General features: G+C 46.6%; 1 protein-coding gene across 2 annotated transcripts in view; it reads left to right on the top strand.

The window, feature by feature from the left end:
* The first annotated feature begins 609 nt into the window (after positions 1–609).
* The window catches only part of LOC129184910 (ATP-dependent translocase ABCB1-like), a 47031-nt gene continuing 37159 nt past the window's right edge, over positions 610–10481 (top strand). For both annotated transcript variants that reach the window (XR_008572003.1, XM_054781404.1), the window contains exon 1: positions 610–692. The gene's annotated coding sequence lies outside the window, so the exon portion shown is untranslated. The remainder of the gene's footprint in view (positions 693–10481) is intronic.

Below are 10481 nucleotides of genomic sequence, written 5' to 3'. Positions count from 1 at the left end.
CCATTTATATTGGTGTTGCAATCCCTGCATGGCGCATTTAAAAACTCACTGTGTGTGGGGATTCCCCCTAAAACGAGGCGTGATCTTTGGTTGTATGTACTTTTGTACTTCTACTGCTGTACTGTACTACTACTGCTTTATCATGATTGCTGAACTTTCCCCTACAATTTCTTATTAAATTAATATGCAGACTTAAACCATAGCCATTGTGAGTGGAAAAAAAGTGAAGCTCAAATTCAACCCATTCAAATGGAACAATGCCAACATCAGAATGGAATAAAAGCTATGTAGGATTATTTCTTATCTATTTATCAGTGCTCATGTCAAACTTTATCTTAATTTCACCATGCAAAATACACATTTTTGACCCAGAATTACTATAAAATGAAAGAACAATTAACAAATTATGTTCAATATTTCAAGTTAATTAGGATAAAAAAGGTTTATGTTTTTAAGGGTGCAGGGGTAGGGGGTACATTGCTTCAGGTCAAATGTCTGAATGGGTACGCCAGTGTAAAATGTTTCTGCAGTACAGTATCCCCTACAGCAGAGCTCGTTTTACAACCCAGAGGGCTTTAGGACCCAGAGACGACTACTTCATGCTGAGTGATGCGCTACAGCTCCTTGTGATGTCAGCTGCCAACGAGGAAGTGAAGAGGGACAGACACTGGAAAGCCAAACATTTGCTTGCGGTAAGATCCGTTCTTTTTTCAATGAAAGTTTCTACATTTTAAAGTTTTGTAAAACTGAATGTTCAATAATATCCAAAGGCTTATCTTGCTTTTTTTTAAATCCCTGTTTAGTGTGGGTCTTATGAGTAAGGTCCTGCATATGTATGGTGCAGCATAATAAATGTACACAGTATTTTCCTATAGTATCTACTGTACTGGCTTTAACTGGGTCAAAGTAAATCCTAATAACATGTATGTTTGTTCAGGAGGTTTGTCACCGTTTTATCTCACGTGGAACATGTAAAAAAAAAAGTTGTATAAAACAACCTTTTTTCCTTGTTTTTGTTGATTCGGTGCCAGTGAGTTGGGCAAAATATGTTGTCTTGTGAGCAATTTCTGCAGTGTGGGCAATTGTGTGATTACGGTATTTCTATTTATGGTTTCGGTGGTTGATTGAGTCCTATGCTTGCCCATACTGTTTCAGCAATTAATGTTAGGTCCTTTTGTATGTAATGTTGTACTGCTATGTGATGTACAGATGGTCCTTGGCCGTTTCGTGGTTACTCACATAAATTAATTCCTTAGTTTTGGTCCATAAACGTGAGACTCGCCTATTTCGCGGAAGAATACGTGCGGTTCGCGTGCAGCCACACTACTATCAACAGTAGACACTCACGATCATAATTCAAGATAACGATCGTGTTTTAATGTCTACCTGGGTGTTGTAATGATGACGAGGAGTCGGTCGAGCAACAATTTCTATATTGCAAAAACAAAACAGACTCCCGTCGGGAAAACCCAACTGTCCTCTCCTCCTGCAGCAACGCATGGAGCAAGACTGTCGGAAATCACAACTACTTGGTCGCTCATCCTATGAAAGTCACAGTAATAACTAGCGTAGTGGTCTTGATGTTGACATGGAAAGTTTGCTAGTGCTATGGCCTTTATTTTTATTACATGTAATCTGCGTAAAGTGTGAGTGATTTAGAAGTTAGTTTAGGTGTAAGATCCGACTTACACCAACACTGGACTTACATCACAGTCTAGGAACGGAACTCATACGTAACCCAAGGACCACCTGTGCTATAGTCGCACCCAAGTGTATTGATTTGGCTACTTTGATAAGGAGTTTGCATGCATCAGATAATAATCAGGCACTCAAACTCCTCAACCACACAATCAGCAAGAACCATACTGCATACTCTGAGCCCTGGCATGTACTTTTTGGCTTGCAAAGTAGGGTGGTGTTGTAGTATAGTCTAAAATTGAAGGGCTGAAAGATCGGTTTTGAATCTACAAATAAATCAAATTAAAAATGTGCCTTCCTACAATCACAATCCACTTAAACAAATGTACATTTGGAGTAAATGGTTGTGTGCCGAGCATCACTGATTTAAAGACGCCAATAATGCAGAGGGCATGATGGGACGAGTGCTTGTAGATTGGAACAAGGCAGTAAAGAGACATCCCCTCAGTGAAAAGCATAAAATACTTATGTACCGAAACAAATTGGCATGGGAGTACTTTGGTTTTGTGGTTCCAAAACCTGAAGTGGAATGCATCAATTGATGAACAATTTCTAACAGGTTCCATAATAATTGTTTTATCTTATACAGTACTGCATATGTCAAAGGTAAAATGTTGTCAGTGTGACTGATAGGAATAATACTACAGTAATTGTAATATAATAAAACTGGCCTTTTTTTTCTAAAATATTGACCAAGACATAGGTTTATGCTTAAATGAAATGCACAGTAATCCATAGTTTAATGCAGTTAATTGGTGCCAGACCCGCCCGTGATAAGTGAATTTCTGCAAAGCAGGATTCCATATTTATAAATTGAATATTTGCAAAGCATAGAATACCTGTTTATGACCTCCTAAGTACTGTTTTTAACATTATTAGAGCCCTCTAGACATGAAGTAACGCTCATAGTCACCTTTACACTAGTATTATCCAATATACTAGGCATAATAAGAAAAAAAATCTGCCATTTAAGACATAAATACGACTTGTGCTCGTGTGTGTGTCAATATGCTATGGGAGGTGAGGTGATTTAGCCATTTTTATGCTTGAAAATGCTTATTTTAGGCAAAAAACACATACAATTTGCTTAAATATGCATTTTTTACGAAAAGGCTGTATTCAACTACAAAACAGCATGATTTAGTAATTAATATGTTTTTGAAAAACTGCAAAATTCTAAGCTCAAAGTGGTGTTGTATAGCCAAAAAATAATAATACATGCATGCATACATACTGTATGTAAGTGTTAAAATTAAATAATTGATGTAGGCCAGTGGTCACCAACCTTTATGAGACAAAGCTCCCTGGTCTTGTAAACCTACGCAACCCCTTCACTATGATATATATGAATATATGCATATATACTATATGTATATGTGTATATACTGATCTCATGAGATTATAGCGTGTAGAGATTTCTCGTTTGGAGAATAGCTGTTTCGCAAGAACAGGGCAGCCAGAAGCCAACAAGACTGTGAATTATGGCATGGCTATTATGAATGATAACGATAACAGTAATATTCAAGAGATTCAAGAGAGTTTTATTGTCATGTGCATCTTAAAACAGCAGTTATACTATGCAATGAAAATCTTATTCTGTTCATTCTCCCAAGAAAAGAAAGGAAAACACAAGAAAGAATAAGAATATAAGAAACATAAACATATATACCAATAAATTATGTTAAGTCCGTGGTGTGGTTTGGACCCCAGATGCAGAGGCTGAGAGCTGGTGTGGTTGTAAAGGAACTTTTAATAACAAAAAAAATGCAAAAAGGCAGTTCCACAAACAGAAAGCGATGGTGTCTTGGCAAAAGAGGGAACAGAAAAACAAATAAAGGCAACACCATGAAGAGCAGTACAAACTTGGGGAGTAAAGCTGGATGGCAGGGAGCGACAGGGTCCAGAAAGGCGTAGCACGAGGATTGTGTAGTAGGAGTTCTGGGACGAGTAGCCAGCTGTAGCGAGACAATAAACCAGCGGCTGCCAGCTGCGGGCAGTCAGCTTAAATAGGTATAGACTAAATGAGCTACAGGTGTGCCCAGCGTCCCCGCCTCCAGCATGCTCAAGGTGTGACTGCAAAAAGAGAAAACAGGCCAGGAGAAGGCAGGTACCAAGGCAACACAGCACATCAACCACCAGTGCTCACTGGCAACTGTGACAGTACCCCCCCCCTTAATGGGCGCCACCCGGCGGCTTACCTGGCTTCTCCGGGAAGCGCTTGTGAAAGTCCGAAATGAGGGTGGGGTCGAGAATGAGGGACCGGGAGATCCAAGAGCGATCCTCAGGGCCGTACCCCTCCCAGTCCACCAGATACTGGAAACCCCTGCCCCTTCTTCTCACGTCCAAAATGGCCTTGACGTCGGCTCGGAATGAGGGCCACCAGAACCGTTGCGCCAGCAGGAAGGCGGTGCGGGAGACTCCGGGGTGACATGCAACCTTGGAACCGTGGGCCCACTGGAGGACCTCGGAGCGAAGTCCCGGGATGACAAACAGCCGGGCCACCGGACATCCCTCTGGGACGGAGACTTCCTTTGCCGCGTTGGCCACCCGCCGCTCGATGTCCCATTGCAGGGCCCCCAGGATCCGGGACTGGGGAACGATGTACTCCTGGCGGGGTTCCTCCAGGACAGGTGCGTGTAGTCGGGAGAGGGCGTCAGGCTTGCAGTTTTGGGAGCCCGGGCGGTAGGTCAGGGTGAAGTTGAAACGTGTGAGGAAAAGGGCCCACCGTGCCTGTCGGGGGTTGAGGCGCTGAGCGGATCGGAGGTATGACAGATTCTTGTGGTCGGTGTGAACAATGAACGGGAGCTCGGAGCCCTCCAGCCAGTGCCTCCACTCCTGCAGGGCTAAGATAAGAGCCAATAATTCTCTGTTACCTATGTCGTAATTTCGTTCGGCCGGGGTCAGGCGGCGAGAGAAGAAGGCACAGGGGTGGATCCTCTGGTCATCGCTAGAGCGCTGGGAGAGGACGGCTCCTACGCCGGAGTCGGAGGCGTCGACCTCGACAATGAATTGAGAGGAGGGATTGGGGTGGGTAAGCACAGGAGCCGAGGTGAATAAAGATTTAAGTCTACTGAATGCAGCGTCTGCCTCTGGGGTCCACGTAAACGGGATTTTAACAGATGTGCGCTTCGTCAAAGGTTCGGCTACCCGGCTAAAGTTCCTAATGAAACGACGATAGAAATTGGCAAAGCCCAGGAACCTCTGAAGAAGCTTCCTTGATGTAGGAACGGGCCAGTCGACCACAGCCTGGAGTTTAGCTGGGTCGGGACTAAGTTGGCCCCGTTCCACAATGAACCCCAGAAAGGAAACGGATGATGAGTGAAAAGAACATTTCTCCGCCTTAACAAATAGTTTGTTCTCGAGCAATCTTTGGAGTACTAGCCGCACGTGCTGGACGTGCTCCTCAAGCGACGAGGAAAAAATTAGGATGTCGTCCAAATAAACGAAAATGAAACGACCAAGCATGTCTCGCAGGACGTCATTGATGAAGCTTTGAAATACGGCTGGAGCGTTGGTGAGCCCGAAAGGCATGACGAGATATTCAAAATGTCCGAGAGGGGTATTGAAGGCGGTCTTCCATTCGTCACCCTCTCGGACACGGACAAGATGGTAGGCGGAACGGAGGTCGAGCTTAGTGAAGATTGTGGCGGAGTGGAGGGAGTTGAAGGCGGAATCCATAAGCGGTAATGGGTATTTATTTTTGACTGTTATATCATTGAGAGCGCGGTAGTCTACACAGGGGCGTAAGGACTTATCCTTTTTCTCCACAAAAAAAAACCCAGCAGCTAATGGAGAAGAGGAGGGGCGAATGAGGCCAGCATCGAGGGATGTGGCGATATAAAGTTCCAAAGCCTCCCTTTCGGGTTTAGAAATGTTAAATAGCCGCGAGGAAGGAAGGGTAGCCCCGGGGAGTAACTCGATGGCACAATCATAAGGTCTGTGCGGAGGGAGTGACTGAGCTTTCTCTTTACTGAACGCTTCCCGGAGGTCGTGGTACACCGGAGGCACCGAGGTGAGATCAATTTTTTCTGGAAGTTCAATGTGAGCGGACCGAGTGCGTGGAAACGCAGATTTGAGGCAGTGTGTGTGACAAAAAACACTCCAATTGATAATGGAGGATTTAGTCCAATCAATATGGGGGTTGTGTTTAAGCAACCAGGTAAGCCCTAAAACGATGGGTGCTGAGTGGGAAGGAATGACGAGGAAGCTCATGGACTCTGAGTGATTACCAGAAATGCGGAGAAGAAGTGGGACAGTTTGGTGTGTGGTAGTGGCCAGGTGACGCCCATCAAGAGAACGCACCACTCTTGTCTCATTGAGTTCTAACACAGGAACACAATGTTGTTTAACAAAAACCTCATCAATAAAATTGTCATCGGCACCGGAGTCAATAAACGGTTTGATTTCTAATTGTCTAGTTGACCAGGAGAGTGTACCTGGGAGTTGTAGTCTACGCGCCGGGTCAGGTGGTGACGTCATCACGGAGGGCGTGTCCGCGGGCGCGCTCGGAGGACTGGAGCGTGTTGCTTGGGTGCGTGGGCTGTCGGGGCGGACGGGACAGCGGGAGATGGAATGGCCTGCCTGTCCGCAATAGATGCACAGGCGGAGGAGCTTGCGTCGGTTCCTCTCCGCAGGAGTGAGACGACTCCCTCCCAGCTGCATAGGTTCGTCGACCCTCGGCGCCGGAGGTAATTCCCTGTAGACGGATGGTGGAGGCGGCGTCTGTTGGGCCTGGTAGCTGCCGTGGCTGTAGCTAGGAGTGATGCGTCTCCGGTCCGTGAGGCGATCGTTGAGCCGTTTCTCTATGCGGATGGCCAAGGCGATGAGGTCGTCGAGGGTCGCCGGAGTCTCCAGCGGAATCATCTGGTCCTTGATGGGGTCGGCAAGGCCCGTGAAGAATACGTCCAACAGAGCAGAAGCGTTCCAGTCACTCTTTGCTGCGAGCGCACGGAATTCCACGGCGTAGTCAACGGTGCTGCGGCGCCCCTGACTTATCCGCAGAAGGGTACGTGCTGCGTCGCGTCCAGGAGGAGTTCGTTGGAACACCTGTTCCATAGCCTTGGTGAAGGCGGGATAGGAGGAGCAAATGGGGGAACGACGGCTCCATTCCGCCGTGGCCCACTCCCCGGCTCTGCCCGTCAGGTGGGATATAATGAAGGCGATCCGTGCCCGCTCGGACCGGAAAGCAGCTGCCTGCAGCTCGAAGTGGAGCTCGCATTGAGTCAAGAAGGTGTGTACCTCGCCGGAGTCGCCGGAGAACCTCTCGGGTTTGGACAGCGCTGCGCCGAATGCAGGTGAGATGGCGTCTGACGAGAGCGAGGGGTCTGCGGGAACCTCAGGGTTAGCGGGGGGTGCGGTGGTGGAAGAGCCTTGTTGTAGACTTGCGACCAACGCGCCGAGCTGGGTCTCCAGAGCCTGCATGCGTGCGTCTTGTTGGTCCGCTAGGCTTTTGATGCACGAACCCAATGCATTCATTTGTTCCTCTTGTCTGCCCAGGCGTTGGGCCTGGTGACGAAGCGCCAGCTTAATGGGCTCGGGCTCCGCGGGGTCCATGGTTTGGCTGGTTTATTCTGTTAAGTCCGTGGTGTGGTTTGGACCCCAGATGCAGAGGCTGAGAGCTGGTGTGGTTGTAAAGGAACTTTTAATAACAAAAAAAATGCAAAAAGGCAGTTCCACAAACAGAAAGCGATGGTGTCTTGGCAAAAGAGGGAACAGAAAAACAAATAAAGGCAACACCATGAAGAGCAGTACAAACTTGGGGAGTAAAGCTGGATGGCAGGGAGCGACAGGGTCCAGAAAGGCGTAGCACGAGGATTGTGTAGTAGGAGTTCTGGGACGAGTAGCCAGCTGTAGCGAGACAATAAACCAGCGGCTGCCAGCTGCGGGCAGTCAGCTTAAATAGGTATAGACTAAATGAGCTACAGGTGTGCCCAGCGTCCCCGCCTCTAGCATGCTCAAGGTGTGACTGCAAAAAGAGAAAACAGGCCAGGAGAAGGCAGGTACCAAGGCAACACAGCACATCAACCACCAGTGCTCACTGGCAACTGTGACAAAATTAAGCAACAACAAAAAGAAGAGACATTAATACAAATAAATATACAAATAAATAAGTAAATAAGTAAGTAAGTAAATAAATAAATAAATAAATAAATAAAGTGCTATGAGTGTGTGTTGCGTGCGGCGTGTGTGAGTGCTTCGTTGAGAAGCCTGATGGCCTGTGGGTAAAAGCTGTCAAACTCCTGTAGCGTCTGCCTGACGGTAGGAGTGTGAATAATGAGTGTTGTGGATGTGTACTGTCCTTGATGAGGTTGTGTGTTCTTCGTAGGAGTCTAGTTTTATAAATGTCTTGCAGTGAGGGGAGGGCTGCCCCAACAATGTTCTGTGAGGTCTTGATCACCCGCTGGAGCGCCTTCCTATCACGTGTTGTACAGTTACCGTACCAAACAGTGATGGAGGCGGTAAGGAGACTTTCGATAGTGCATCTGTAGAAGCAACTCAAGATTGTGGTGGACATGCCAAATTTCCTCAGTCTTCTCAGGAAGTACAGTCTCCTTTGGGACTTCTTCAGAATTTGTTGGGTGTTGTGAGACCAGGTGAGGTCCTCGCTGATGTGTGTGCCAAGGAACTTGAAGGTTTTCACCCTCTCCACCTCAGTCTCATCAATAAACAGGGGTCTATGTGGCTCCTTTTCCCTTGTTCTTGGGTCAATGATCATCTCTTTAGTCTCATCTGTATTGAGAAGGAGATTGTTATCACGACACCAAGCTATGAGGTCCGCCACCTCTCTTCTGTATGACGTTTCAACACCACCAGTGATCAGTCCGATGACTGTAGTGTCATCCGCAAATTTATTGATGCTGGTGTTGTTCTGGGAGGCCACGCAATCGTAGGTGAAGAGCGTGTAGAGGAGCGGACTCAGCACACACCCCTGTGGGGTCCCAGTGCTCACAATTCTTGAGCTGGATGTGCGATTGTGGACTCTGACTGACTGGGGCCTGCCTGTTAGAAAGTTAAACACCCAGTTACAGAGGGAGGGAGACAGGCCAAGTGTGAGGAGCTTATTTGTGAGTTTGTGGGGGCTGACTGTATTAAAAGCAGAGCTATAGTCTATAAATAGCATTCTGACATATGTGTCCTGGCCCTGTATGTGTCCTGGCCCTGATGGCAGTGTTGACTGCATCATCCGTGGACCGGTTCTGGCAATATGCAAACTGTAGAGGTTCCACGGTTGCCGGGATGCTCTTTTTGATGTGGGTCATGACTATTCTTTCAAAACACTTCATTACAATAGGAGTGAGTGCTATGGGGCGATAGTCATTGAAGCAGGTCACTTTGCTCTTCTTGGGTACGGGCACTATGGTGGTGGACTTAAAGCAGGTCGGTACAGATGCTTGTGCAAGCGACAGGTTAAATATGTCAGCAAGCACATCAGCTAGCTCTGATGAGCAAACCCGAAGTGCACGTCCTGAGATGTTGTCTGGGCCTGCTGCTTTTCGTGGGTTTGTTTTGTTCAGAACCCTGCGCACATCTGCTGATGTCACCATGAGAGGTGAGTCCTGTGTGCTGTGTGTAATATGGCGGTGGCAGTGTGCAAGGCATTATTGGAAGCTCACATTAAGTGCTTTAGGCACACTTTAAACCCTGCAGTCTAACCTAATTCGGTGTTCACAGATCAGCTTCACCGAGTGAGATGTGGCTGTTTTTTCCATTGGAGTTAAACAACTGCTTGCTGCTTGTTGATGTCCAAGCAGAAGCTGTAGTAATTCTACATTTGATCAACTTGACTTAAAGATTTGTCACATCAAACCACGTAGATGTTGGGACTTGTCTGCACCTTTAATCACTGAGCGCTTCTATTGATGCTCATTGCATGTGGCTCAGTGCCAACTTTCGTGTACCGGCGATCATCAAAAAGAAACATAACTTAACAGTGGTTTATCACATTTTTTTCACGCCACGTTCCATTTCTCTAGCCACACCCAGGTCTGATTACTGTCACACCTGTTCTCAATCAAGAAATCACTTAAATAGAACCTCTTGCCATCATGCCGAGGCATCATGCCGAGATCTACAAAAATTAAGGAACAAATGAGATCTCTCAATGTCTGTCTTTGTCTGGAAAATGATATAAAGCAATTTACAAAGCTTTGAGACTCCAGCGAACCACAGTGAGAGCCATTATCCACAAATGGCGAAAACATGGAACAGTGGTGAACCTTCCCAGGAGTAGCTGGACAACTAAAATGACCCCAAGAGCGCAGTGACGACTCATCCAAGAGGTCACAAAAGACCCCACAACAACATCCAAAGAACTGCAGGCCTCACCTGCCTCAGTTAAGGTCAGTGTTCATGACTCCACCAAAAGAAAGACACTGGGCAAAAACGCCCCGCATGGCAGAGTTCCAAGACAAAAACCACTGCAGAACGAAAACAACATTAATGCTAATTTCAATTTTTGCCAGAAAACATCTTGATGATCCCTAAAACTTTAGGGAAAATACTGAGGTCTGACGAGACAAAAGTTGAACGTTTTGAAAGGTGTGTGTCCCATTACATGTGGGGTAAAAGTAACGCCACATTTCAGAAAAAGAACATCGTAACATCAGCAAAATATGGTGGTGGTAGTGTGATGGTCTGGGGCTGTTTTGCTGCTTCAGGACCTGGAAGACTTGCTGTGATAAATAGAACCATGAATTCTGCTGTCTACCAAAAAATCCTGAAGGAGAATGTCCCGCCATCTGTTGGTGACCCCAAGCTGAAACCAACTTGGGTTCTGCAGCAGG

Source organism: Dunckerocampus dactyliophorus, chromosome 7 (genome assembly GCF_027744805.1).
Source record: "Dunckerocampus dactyliophorus isolate RoL2022-P2 chromosome 7, RoL_Ddac_1.1, whole genome shotgun sequence".
NCBI lineage: Eukaryota > Metazoa > Chordata > Actinopteri > Syngnathiformes > Syngnathidae > Dunckerocampus > Dunckerocampus dactyliophorus.
This window is presented reverse-complemented; position numbering and strand designations above follow the sequence as displayed.